Source organism: Pituophis catenifer, unplaced genomic scaffold (genome assembly GCF_029215685.1).
Source record: "Pituophis catenifer annectens isolate HBS135680 unplaced genomic scaffold, rPitCat1.0.hap2 SCAF_3, whole genome shotgun sequence".
In the NCBI taxonomy this organism is placed as follows: Eukaryota; Metazoa; Chordata; class Lepidosauria; order Squamata; family Colubridae; genus Pituophis; species Pituophis catenifer.
This window is the reverse complement of record NW_027256883.1, coordinates 88,259,817-88,272,013: the sequence shown is the minus strand read 5'-3', so window position 1 is coordinate 88,272,013 and position 12,197 is coordinate 88,259,817. Positions and strand designations below refer to the sequence as shown.

At 36.7% G+C, this 12,197-nt stretch overlaps 1 protein-coding gene across 1 annotated transcript in view; it reads right to left on the bottom strand.

Moving 5' to 3' along the window:
- The window catches only part of CTNND2 (catenin delta 2), a 412,341-nt gene that overhangs the window by 194,308 nt on the left and 205,836 nt on the right, over positions 1 to 12,197 (bottom strand). The gene's annotated exons all lie outside the window — the stretch shown is intronic.

Sequence of the window (12,197 nt, the reverse complement as noted above, 5' to 3'; positions counted from 1 at the left end):
TCATGATACTGACTTCTAAATAAAGATTCTCTGGGTAAATAGTAGGTTATTAGAACTGAAAAACAATTCAGAGCTACTTGGTGGGTTTTTCAATTACGATCTTGTTCTACTTTGTCACTATAAATTAACTCTGAATCAACATGGATCTATCTACTAATGCAGATGTCATTATTGATTTTCCTCAAAATATATATTTATATATGAAATCAGAAGCATTTTATCATAAGTATAAATTAATCTAAGGTTATAAAATAATGGACACTGAATGAAAGAAAAGCATTCCAGTTGTTGGTTTTTGTTGGTATAATTAAATTGGCTTATATTCATTTTCTACAGTTCTCTTTAGACTTAGTTTTAGACAAAAGCAATACTAACCAGGTCACAAACTTGTGCATGTTTACTTGGAAATTAATTGTGTTAAAGGCTACAAATGGTATTTTCAGTTTATATTGTATTTTGTGCTAAAATACAATTTTCTCAACTTTCTATATTATTTATGTATTATCCTGTAGCTTTGTTCTCTTTGAAGGCCAATTTACACCCAATCACAAATAAAATGAAGTTTTATTTGTGATTGAAAAATGTCTTAGTTCTCAAACTGTCTGACTAAATTCTGTAGATGTTTTCCAATTTTCCTCTTCTTAATATCAATTTCTGATGCAACTAGGAACTCTGATAAAGCATCCAGATCTGGAAATTCAAATTTAGGATAGGTAAGGAAAATAATGAAATAATTTCTATATTATAGTTTTAATTATTTAGCAGGTTTCAGATCCAGCCAAACTTCTATGTTTATCTTTAATTCATTCCAGGTTATGTGTCCAAGGTAACATTAATGGATTTTTTCCTTGAAAAATTACAGTGAGAATTCTTGTATTACTTGATGACTCTGACATGTATAAAAATTTAGTAAGAAAATTTCATTACATTAATGAGAAATATTTGATCACTAGAAATAAATTAGGACCAGTGACAAAAAATATGCAAAATTACTTTTCTATCTATGTTCACAGTTTGGGAATATAATTAATCCCTATTTAATTATTGTCATACTAAACTTTTACAACCTGAAAATAAACACTTATAAGATATTCTAGCATTTGCTTTACTTGTTCCTCTGACCACATGAATTTACACATTCATTATACACTTGTAATAGATTGATGTGGGTTTCACCAAGTGCTGTAATGCTATATTCTAGAATAAGCTTATTTCTGGATCTTAAATGTTCCGTTATAACTTCCAAAAATTTCATAGACAAATTAGGAATATGTTTTATTTTAAAAGAAAGGCAAATGTAATTTGAGTTGGGAAGTCAGCATTTCTTTTTATGTGTGCGTGCTTGTGTGTATATAGTTTTCATTGATGTATACGGAACAGCAAGTTGGTCTACAAAATGTAATTGTCAATTATGGCAATGGTAATGATGATGCAATATTGAAAATTCTTTAGTTAGTAGACATTTAAAAATAATGGGATGATCAAGTTATATTAGCCCACATGCATGAAAACAGATGTATCAGCCTTAACATATATCAAGATAAAATTTGGGTACTTGTTGCTTCACAAACATTTTAACAACGTATTTCTTTTCTAGGTTGGTAGAGTAACAAAGAAATATTACTCATATATAAGCAGCAAATATACGGTAATGCTATTCTATATGCATATTTAAAAAAACATTAGTTCATAAATTAAGCATAAATACATAGAGGAAAAAAATCTTATGAATAATAAAATGTTCTCTGCCCCAAAACATGTAAAAATACTTGAAGAAGTTCAAGAAGAATGAAAAGAGGCAAAATTATGCCTTAAGTAAGACTTGACTAAAATAACACAAGAGTTTATAGCAGATTTGCCCTATATGATGTAACCGATTCTTCAGAACTGACAGAGAAAGAGTTGCCAGCACAAATATTCTAACACAAATGCAGTATATTTGTTTAAAATTAAAACCTGGCTTTCCTTTTCATTACAGAATCACCCTATGTGTCATAGTGACTAACACTATTTTTAAGAAAAAAAACTTATAAAAGATCAGGTAACATACATTTTAAAAGTCCTATAATTTTAAAAAGAAGAAAATATATTCAAGGATTGGTTATTCCAAAAACATGCTTAAATACCAGATTCTAAAAAACAATAAGACACAGTGATCTAAACTGACTTCCTATTATGCACATGAAAGGAAGAGGGGGAGAAAAAAAATGAGGGAGGGAGAATCCTTCAAATGAGAATTCTGAATAAGAAAGGCTCCAGGGGTGGTTTCATGATGGAAGAAAGGGAAGGTATAAATGAACAAAACAAAATACATACATACCACACACTGAGTCTAGAATAGGATTAAAATTACAGCCCTCAGCTACACAAAGTGCAATTAAAAATAACTTCTTAATGGTGAAATACTTTTTTGGCACAGTTTCCTTTTGTGGTTATATTCTTTGATTCCATTCACCACTGAGTTCTTTAGAAGCAAAGAGTGTATCTAGAAAGTTACAAATTACTAATGGAGCATATGTTGCAAAGTGAACAGGGACAAGGGTGTGCTTGTAACTACACTACCAATGGAACTATTCTTTATATTTCTGTGTCACTATGTAGAATCAATGTGTATGCTTTCATCTACACTATTCCACCCTCATTGTTATAGTTATATAAATTTCCTTTGAATTAAACTCAATTTCAATTTTTTAAATTTTTATCCCATTTTTTTCATATTCAACGTAAGATAGTAAAAATACTAGTACTCTTTCCTCCTCCTATTTTCCCCATAACAACAACCCTCTGGGGGTGAGCTGGGCTGAGAGAGAGTGACTGGGCCAAAGTCACCGAGCTGGCTTTCACCTCTATGGCAGGACTAGAACTGATATCCTGGTTGTATGTAATATTCTTGGCAATGATATGGATATAATTTATTATAGACTTTTTCAGAATATTTTTTCAACTATCCAATCTGAGTTTCCCAGTCTAACCTAAAGGATTTTCTGGTGTTCTTCATTCCGAGTCTAAATTATGTCTAAATATACAGTTAGTAATATATTGTATTTTATGTTTTGTGAACTCTTTCAGAGATAATTGCATAGGAAGCAGTAATAAACATGCTAAATGAATAAGAATAAATAAACTAGTTAAAAAATAAATACTAGATTTGGGTTCCTCTGATCAGATTTAGAGAATGTATTTAAAGTTTCTTCCTAGTCTAATTCTTTCTTTGCTTTCTCAGATCCTTTATCCTCCCACATATATAACTTAGATTTACAGTATTTATTTTCCAAATAAATTTACAGTATTTATTTTCCATTTACCCGAAAATGGATGAATCCCTCTCAGATCCTCATATAGAGGTTTTATCTCTGCCACTGAGAACTTCTTCTACCCATCAAGGCTTTCTTGAATATCAGTTTCTACAGTTGGTGGAACACTCCCACATAGAGATTTTCCATAGCGGACATTCTGCTTCTAAACATGAATCACAAAGGGCCGTACACTGACTTAACAGGACTTGAAGTTCTAAACATATTCATCTGAACTCAGCGGTACTTAAGACAGAATATGTCTGCATTTCCTTGTATTTATTTATTTATTTATTTGTTTGTTTGTTTGTTTGTTTGTTTGTTTGTTATATTTCTATACCGCCTTTCTCCCGTAGGACTCGAGGCGGTGTACAGTCAAGAAAAATATAGACACACAAACATCATAAAATTGCTAATTAAAATTATTACTTAGTTTGGTCAATTAAATAAAACCCAGAATTAGATAACATTTAAAAAAACATTCACATGTTTGTATGTTTAGCCCCGCCTGTTGGAACATCAGGGCCTTGAGGGCATGGCGGAAAGCACGGAGATCAGGGATATTCCGTATCTCCGGGGGCAGTTCATTCCAAAGGGTTGGAGCCCCCACAGAGAAGGCCCTCCCCCTGGGAGTCGCCAGTCAACATAATTTGACTGACGGTACCCTGAGTAGTCCCTCCCTGTGAGAACAAACTAGTCAGTGGGAGGCTATTGGTGGCAAAAGACGGTCTCGTAGGTACCCAGGTCCTAAGCGATGGAGTGCTTTAAAGGTGATAACTAACACCTTGAATCGCACCCGGAAGACCACTGGGAGCCAGTGCAGCTCGCGTAGGAGAGGTGTTACATGGGCATAACGAGCTGCGCCCATAATCACCCGCGCGGCTACGTTCTGGACCAGTTGGAGCCTCCGGGTGCTTTTCAAGGGGAGCCCCATGTAGAGAGCATTACAGTAGTCCATACGGGAGGTAACTAGGGCATGAGTGACCGTGCGCAAGGCGTCCCGATCCAGAAAGGGACGCAACTGGTGGATCAGGCGAACTGATAAAAGGCACCCCTGGCCACGGCCGTCAAATGATCTTCTAAAGATAACCGTGAATCCAGGAGGACACCCAAGTTGCGGGCCCTCTCTGTGGGGAGCAAGATCTCATCCCCTATTGTCAGTGATGGTACTAGCTGACTATACCGGGACGCCGGAAGCCACAGCCACTCGGTCTTGGAGGGGTTGAGTCTGAGCTTGTTTCTCCCCATCCAGATCCGCACTCTAGGCAACGGGACATCACAGCAAGGGCATCATTGGGGTGGTCTGGGGTGGAGATGTATAGCTGTGTGTCATCAGCATACTGATGAACACTCACCCCAAAACCACGGATGATCTCGCCTAGCGGTTTTACATAAATGTTGAACAGAAGGGGTGAGAGGACTGACCCTTGTGGCACCCCACAAATAAGGTGCCTCGAGGTCGACCTCTGCCCCCCTGCCAACACAAACTGTGAACGGTCAGAGAGGAAGGAGGAGAACCACCGAAGCACGGTGCCCCCTATTCCTAACCCCTCCAGCCGGTGCAGTAAGATACCATGGTCGATGGTATCAAAAGCCGCTGAGAGATCTAATAGGACCAGGATAGAGGAGCAACCTCTGTCCCGAGCCCTCCAGAGATCATCCACCAATGCGACCAATGCCGTTTCCATGCTGTATCGTGACCTGAAGCCCGACTGGAACGGATCCAGATAGACAACTTCATCCAGGTATCGGGGTAGTTGTCGCGCCACCACACTCTCAACAACCTTCACAACAAAGCGAAGACTGGACAATAATTTGATAATATAGCCAGGTCCAGGGAAGGCTTCTTGAGGAGAGGCTTCACAACCGCCTCTTTCAAGGCGGCGGGAAAGACACCCTCACTCAGAGAAGCATTTATAATCCCCTGGAGCCAGCCTCGTGTAATCTCCCGGGAGGCCAGTACCAACCAGGAGGGACATGGGTCCAATAAACATGTGGCAGCGTTAAGCTTGCTCAGAATCCTGTCCACGTCCTCAGGAGCCACAGAGTCAAACTCTTCCCAGATAACGCTCTCAAGACCTTCCCCCGTCTCCTCCCCTGGATCTACCCAATCAGAGTCCAGGCCTTCCCGAATCTGAGCGACTTTATCATTCAGGAATTGTACAAAATCCTCAGCTCGACCCTTTAAGGGATCTTCCCGTACCCCCACCTGAAGTAGGGAGCGGGTCACCCTAAACAGCGCAGCTGGGCGGTTTTCTGCAGATGCAATAAGAGCGGAGAAGTAGCTAGACTTTGCCACTCTTATCGCCACTAGGTAGGTCTTAATATAAGATCTCACCTGTGTTCGGTCAGATTCAGATCGGCTTGTCCTCCAATCGCTCTCCAGGCATCTTTTCCAACGCTTCATCTCTCTCAGTTCCTCGGAAAACCAAAGAGCTAGACGAGATCGGCATCGGGTCAGAGGCCGCAAAGGCACAACACGGTCCAAGGCCCCAGTAGCCGCCCTGTCCCAGGCGACCACCAGGTCCTCAGTCGAGTTGTGAGCCAGAGTCTCAGGAAATGGCCCAAGCTCCATCAGGAACCTTTTGGGGTCCATCAGGCGCCTGGGACGGAACCATTTGGTTGGTTCCGTCTCCCTGCGGTGGGTGGAAGTGACTTGAAAGTCCATGTGAAGGAGAGAATGATCAGACCATGACAAGGGTTTGATGTCTATATCCCCTATTCTTAGATCATTCAGCCACTGATCAGAGACAAAAATCAAGTCCAGAGTGTGATTCCCCAAGTGGGTGGGGCCTTGAACTACCTGGGTCAGGTCCATGGCTGTCATGGAAGCCATGAACTCCCAAGCCATCTCCGACATCTCACCAGCGGATGGCAGGTTAAAATCCCCCATAACAATAAGTCTGGGGGTTTCCACCACCACCCCGGCTATAATGTCGAGCAGCTCAGGCAGGACCGCTGTTACGTGGCAGGGAGCCAGGTACGCAATCAGTAAGCCCATCTGAATCCCCCAACCCCACTTCACAAGGAGGGACTCACATCCGGCTATCTGAGGAACAGTGGGTATTGAAAGCTCAGCTCAATGAATTCACTTTTATCACATCCAAACTAAATGGGAAAAAAACAAGCTAAACATATGCATTCTCCCCTATAATTATCTATGCATATTTACCTTAAGTAAGAACTACTGACTATAGGACTATAGGCATACCTCATTTTATTATTCTTTGCTTTATTGTGCTTTGCAGTTATTACTTTTTTTAAAAAACAAATTGAATATTTTTGACAACCCTGCGTTGCAGTTGAAGTGGCTAGTACATGACTGTTGTCAATTTTATTTTGTGTCAACTAATATTTAAAACCTGCAACACCATCAAAAGTTAAGGAAAAATATTTGTTTTTCCCTTTTTTCCAGGGTATTTTTTTTCTTTATTTGCACTTAACAAAACTAATATATTACATAATTAAACCTTTTTTTTTTAACTTTAAATTGTCAATATAACTCCATCCAACAGTACTGAAATTACATGGCTGTACAAGTATTGTTGAATTGTAATCACCATTAATTTATTAATCAACTTTTTCAAATATAAAAATTCTATGTTTTTGCTCCCCAAGAAGAAATCAAGAAACACAACAAAGCAAAAGCTCTAGGAACTGTCTGTTATAATGAAGTGTAAACATTCCGGTTTCTTTAATGAAAATTGCTATGCAGAAACCTTGGATCTCAAAAGTATTTCATGCTTAATTTATTTACTGTCAAGAATATTTATGCCTCATTTGTTCCTTTTAATCGCTTATGATATTAAATATATAATACCCTTTGGCTTTAATCAACATGGTTTAGCAGATTTGCAGAGGATGTGTTTGTCATCAAGGATAGGTGATTTAGAATAATAAAGTCAGGTATAGCCTTCTCAGGTCAGATTTGGGTGGCATAAATGGCAGCTATGATATGTTTTTTTGTTATTTTGTGGTGAGAAAGATATAGAAATATAGTATAAACCAGAAATATGGAAGACCTATATCTGATCAATCCTTAATTACTTCTGTTGTTGAATTTTAGATTTGTATGTATATACAAAGAATTAAAAGGAAACATTTGCATCAATGGTTATTTTTGTTTTTTTTTATGATGCATCTAGTTTCACTTATATATCAAAGTGAGCAAAAGCCTGCTATACAAACATATATGCATTTCTGTTAATAAGCATCATTTCCTTGCGGCAGATCATATGCTACCCACTATCTTTCCTGTCAGTATTTGCATATCTTAAATCATCTTATTTCCCCCATCTTCAACTACGATATACAAATACTTGCTCTAGTTTTTCTCCATACATATATAGTATTCAATTGTTCACTCCCTTTTCTCTGTCAAACACGACTATTTTGGTTTTAGATATATTAGGCTCCAGATCCATGTTCTTTGTTGCACCATACAATCTATCTAACATTGTTCTCATTCTGATTCTCAACCCAACATATGGCCTTATCTTTACCCACCCACCAACATATTTCTAACATCAAAGCATTTCTTACACAATTATCCATAAATTCATTAAATAATCAAAGACCCATCACACATATTTGTCGTACTTTTAAACAGTGAAAAAAAATACAACATTCATGTATTCTCTTTCATGCTTTACTTACATTGTACACTTTTTAAATCACATTCAGTAAATAACTTTCAGTTCCGTATCCATGCAAAACATTGCACAATTCAAATCTATTCACTTTATCATATAATTTAGTTAAAACGACAAATATAAACTAACTTTATCACATTCATGTATTTCTCAAAGGCCCTCACAAGCAAAATACTGGTCCAGGATACCAGTTTTCATTGCAATATGCTACTTGAAGCATTCCCTAACAGCAAGAACAGTACCAGCCATTCAACCTAATTCTATTCAGTATGTCACAAATGGAAATAAAGTTGTTTTACTCTAAGCTCATTTCAGTCATACTAAGTAAGCAAGGATCCTTAATATAGAGACTACCATTGCCTGCATCCATTAATTAGAAAGTAGATGCAGTATTTAAGTAGCCTTTGACTTAAAACCATTCATTTAGTGACCATTCAAACTTAGAAGAGTGTAGAAACAAGCGACTTATGACCAGTTTTCACACTTATGACAGTTGCAGCAACCTTATGGTCACATAATCAAAATTTGGATGCTTGAGAATCAGCATATATTTATGATAGTTGTGCTGTCTTGGGATCATGTGGTCACCATTTGTAATTCTTCCTGGCTGGCTTCAAGTAAAATCAATGGGGAAAGCCAGATTTGCTTAATGACTGCATGATTCACAATTGCAATAATTCTCTTAACAACTGTGGCAAAAAAGGTCATAAAATGGGGAAAAGCTTAACAACTGCCTTGCTTAGCAACAGAAATTTTGGGCTCAGTTGGGGTTGTATGCCAAGGACTACCTGTACTTACACACTTATCAGTTACAGAGGGTTTGCTTAATAAACATCCTCAATTATGTCAGACTTCTTGCCATAATGACAAGTGATGTTTCACTTGTCATCACTTAGACAGTGATGTCTCCTCCCCACTTTTGTTTCTATATCACTGGAACTATCTGTTGAAGCCATATTAATAGAATTAGAATAACTGTGTTTTAAACATTTGAATCCAAAGTGTCATAAGATGATAGAAGGCTATTGCCATGCCAAATTAATTGTACTGTCACAAATCAAACCAAATAAAATACATAAATTAACAATAATTCCAGCATAATTAGCTTCCATACACTTAAATATTCACAGAGGAAAGCAAGAAAATACATTTTATTTTACAAAATGTATTTATACAAAATAAACTACTTTATAAAATTAAGAAGTTAATGAAAAGTTGGTCTTGTTTTCTTCACAAAACAGATTTAAAATTGAAATTAAGTGTGATTTTTGGGGGTGAGGTTGGGGAAATCTTTAAATAAAATATTATTAAATGATTTTTAAACTAAATAACTTTTCCTCTTACCTATTTAAAATAGTAGAAAATGATTAAAGTATTTGTATAGAAGGATAAAAACAGGCAACCCTTGCTTCTTGAACACTTGCCTGTATTCTGCTGTTCCTGATGTTCCTGTACCACAGTGCTTCCCAAAGTTGCAAAAGTTGAGATGTGTGGACTTCAGGGAATTCTAGGGATTGAAATCCACATATCTTAAAGTTGCCAAGTTTAAGAAATTCTGGTCTAAAGCCTAATTCCTTTCCCCATTGCAAATCTTCCCTGTTCTTCAGCTGGAGAAGTCTTTCTCTGCTGCTAATGCAGGTGGAAACTAGAAAAGGTTGGAGAGACAGGTACTATCAAGTTTCATTTATCTTGTGTGGCCTTTCAGCTGAGACAGCTAATAGCAATTCTTTCAAGAATGACCATGATATGTGACAAGAAGCAGTGCCCATTTTCAAGTGGGAGAGCTGTGCTGTTTTACCAAGCAAATTATGAACACTAATGAGACTAAAAATCCCTTTTTACAAGATGGCTTTCCAAAAGTAGCCTCTTGGTTTTTTTCCCTCCTTTTGATATATTTCCTAGATTGCTTAATTTAGAATTCTGATAAACATCTTCAGTGTGGGGCAACTAAATAGCTTTGTAAGTGTCAGAGCTATGTGCATAAGAAAATAAGTCACTTTCAAGATCTCAATATAAAGAAAAACAGCAGGAGGGCTTCACATAGTTAATTATAAATTAATCAAGTATTGCATTTTGCTTCTGCTGTTTTATTGCAGTCTTATTGCAAGCTTTGAAATTTTTTAAAAATCTTCCAATGTTTATGCAACTTGATAGCAGGGATCTATAGCACCCTATTAGTAAATATATTAGACAACTGGCTGAAAACTGGTATAGGTGAAAGATTTAGAGATAGGTGTATTAAGAGCGGTTGATCAGGGTGTCCTCCTCAAAAAAATCACTATATTCCTTTTTGCTATAGTTAGAGATGTGAAGGCTAATGTCGAAAAAAGAGAAATTATGAAGAAAAAAAGAACTTTTCTGTAGACTTTTCTGTTTCAGTTTTCACATAAAAAAGATGAAACATTTCCTTGTTCTTTAATATTAAATAGCAAATAAACCACTGAATATTAAAGAAATTGATTTAAGTTTGGAAACAGAAACATTGAAACAAGAAATAAACTAATATGTAAAAGGAGAGAAGATTCTGTATTGTAGCTTGGCCAAGAGACTGAGAATCAGTCTTTAAAAATATCTTTTGGTTTGATATGAGCTTTTCCATTTTTCTTTTTAAGTTAAAAAGATAAATTAATTTATAAATAATACTAAATGGTATGAGGATTACATTACATATGCAAAACTAATTATCTTCAATGGAGAAAATGGTGCAAAATCACATGGCAGTAATTACAATAGTGCCTAATTAATGAAAATTAGTGATTCTTTTTAAATTATATAAAATCTGATTATTTTAACTATAGGAGATTAGCAGGAAATTACATCAGACTTGAAGTTATCAATGTTTTATTTACTTTGACATCAATAACCAAGGAAGGTTGTCACTTGTGGAAAATATAAGCATGACATTTGAAATATATTTAAACCAGATTTTTTTTATTCTATTAGTATTCTTTTAGTACTTTCAAACAAAATAAGAACACACATCTACATAGTGTTCTGTTCTTACCAGCTCTGCCAAGGGAGTTAAAGTCTATTCAAGTTAGCAGGGGAACTGTCCATCACAGAGCACAGCTGACAGATACTGCTACAGCAGTTGGTACGCTCCAACTGGGCAACTTCATAGAATACATTATTATTCCAGCTTTCCCTGACTTGCATTAAGACCGTGGGCTAGAACATTTTAACTCTTCATGAATAGGATGCTGAATGTGCTGCCAGATGCTAAAAATTCAGCTTTTTGTGTGTGTGTGAAAACCTGTTACTTTGTTTCTGAAAGAGATTCTGGTAGCTTTAGGGATTCCGTTCAAACAATATAGCACTAATATATGAGAATCCTTACTGCACACCAGAATGAACTCAAGAAAGCAGCTGACTGCCTTTCTCTACAATGAAAATTCTAGAACTGACTGGAAAATACACTTGCAGAGAAGTAAGCTGGTTTTATGGTAGGCTGATTCACGATTGATCAATGCTTAGTACTCTATCCCACTGAAAAGTTCTCTTTCCATAACCCAAACTTCCTCTATGCTGTTTTCATAGACTTCAAAGCAGCACTGATTTAATATCCTGAATTAAATTTGGGGAAAGCTGGAGGCCTCCTCAACTGTACAGTCATTTCAATCATGTAAAACTGATTTTACATATCAACTGTACAAGTAAAATGTAACCCCTAAAGCCATCTCACCAGTGCCACTGAAACCGAGAAAGGTATCAAGCAAGGTGGCATATTGGCCCCATTCTTATTTAATTTCTATATCAACTCCATGGTAGGCCATCTCCACAACCCAGACTTTTACTGCCAACCACTTTGCTGGAAGACACCTTTGTTCTAATCTACACGGATGATGCAGTAAAATTTTCGAAAACACTTATTGGCCTTAAAAGAGAAGTGAGAGTATTAGTAGAGCACTGCAAGGAAGACCAGCTAGAATTCAATTATCAGAAAACCAAAACCATGGGATTTATCCAAAAACCCAAGAGTCATTCTTGGAACATAGATGGTCCACAAAGTCCAGCAGATCTTTTGTTTCAAATACCTGTTCTGCCCCAGCTCCGGATTCCCAAGGATTGTGACCAGGGTGGATTTGATTTAAATTGAGTTGATTTAAATCACAATTTAAATCATGATTTAAATCACTAGTAAAAAGGCTTGATTTAAATCAACTCGATTTAAATCATAATTTTTAAAGAGCAACTGTCATCTCTGCTACTCCTTTGACCCACTGTTGACTCACCGATAGTCCCAGTGTTGCAG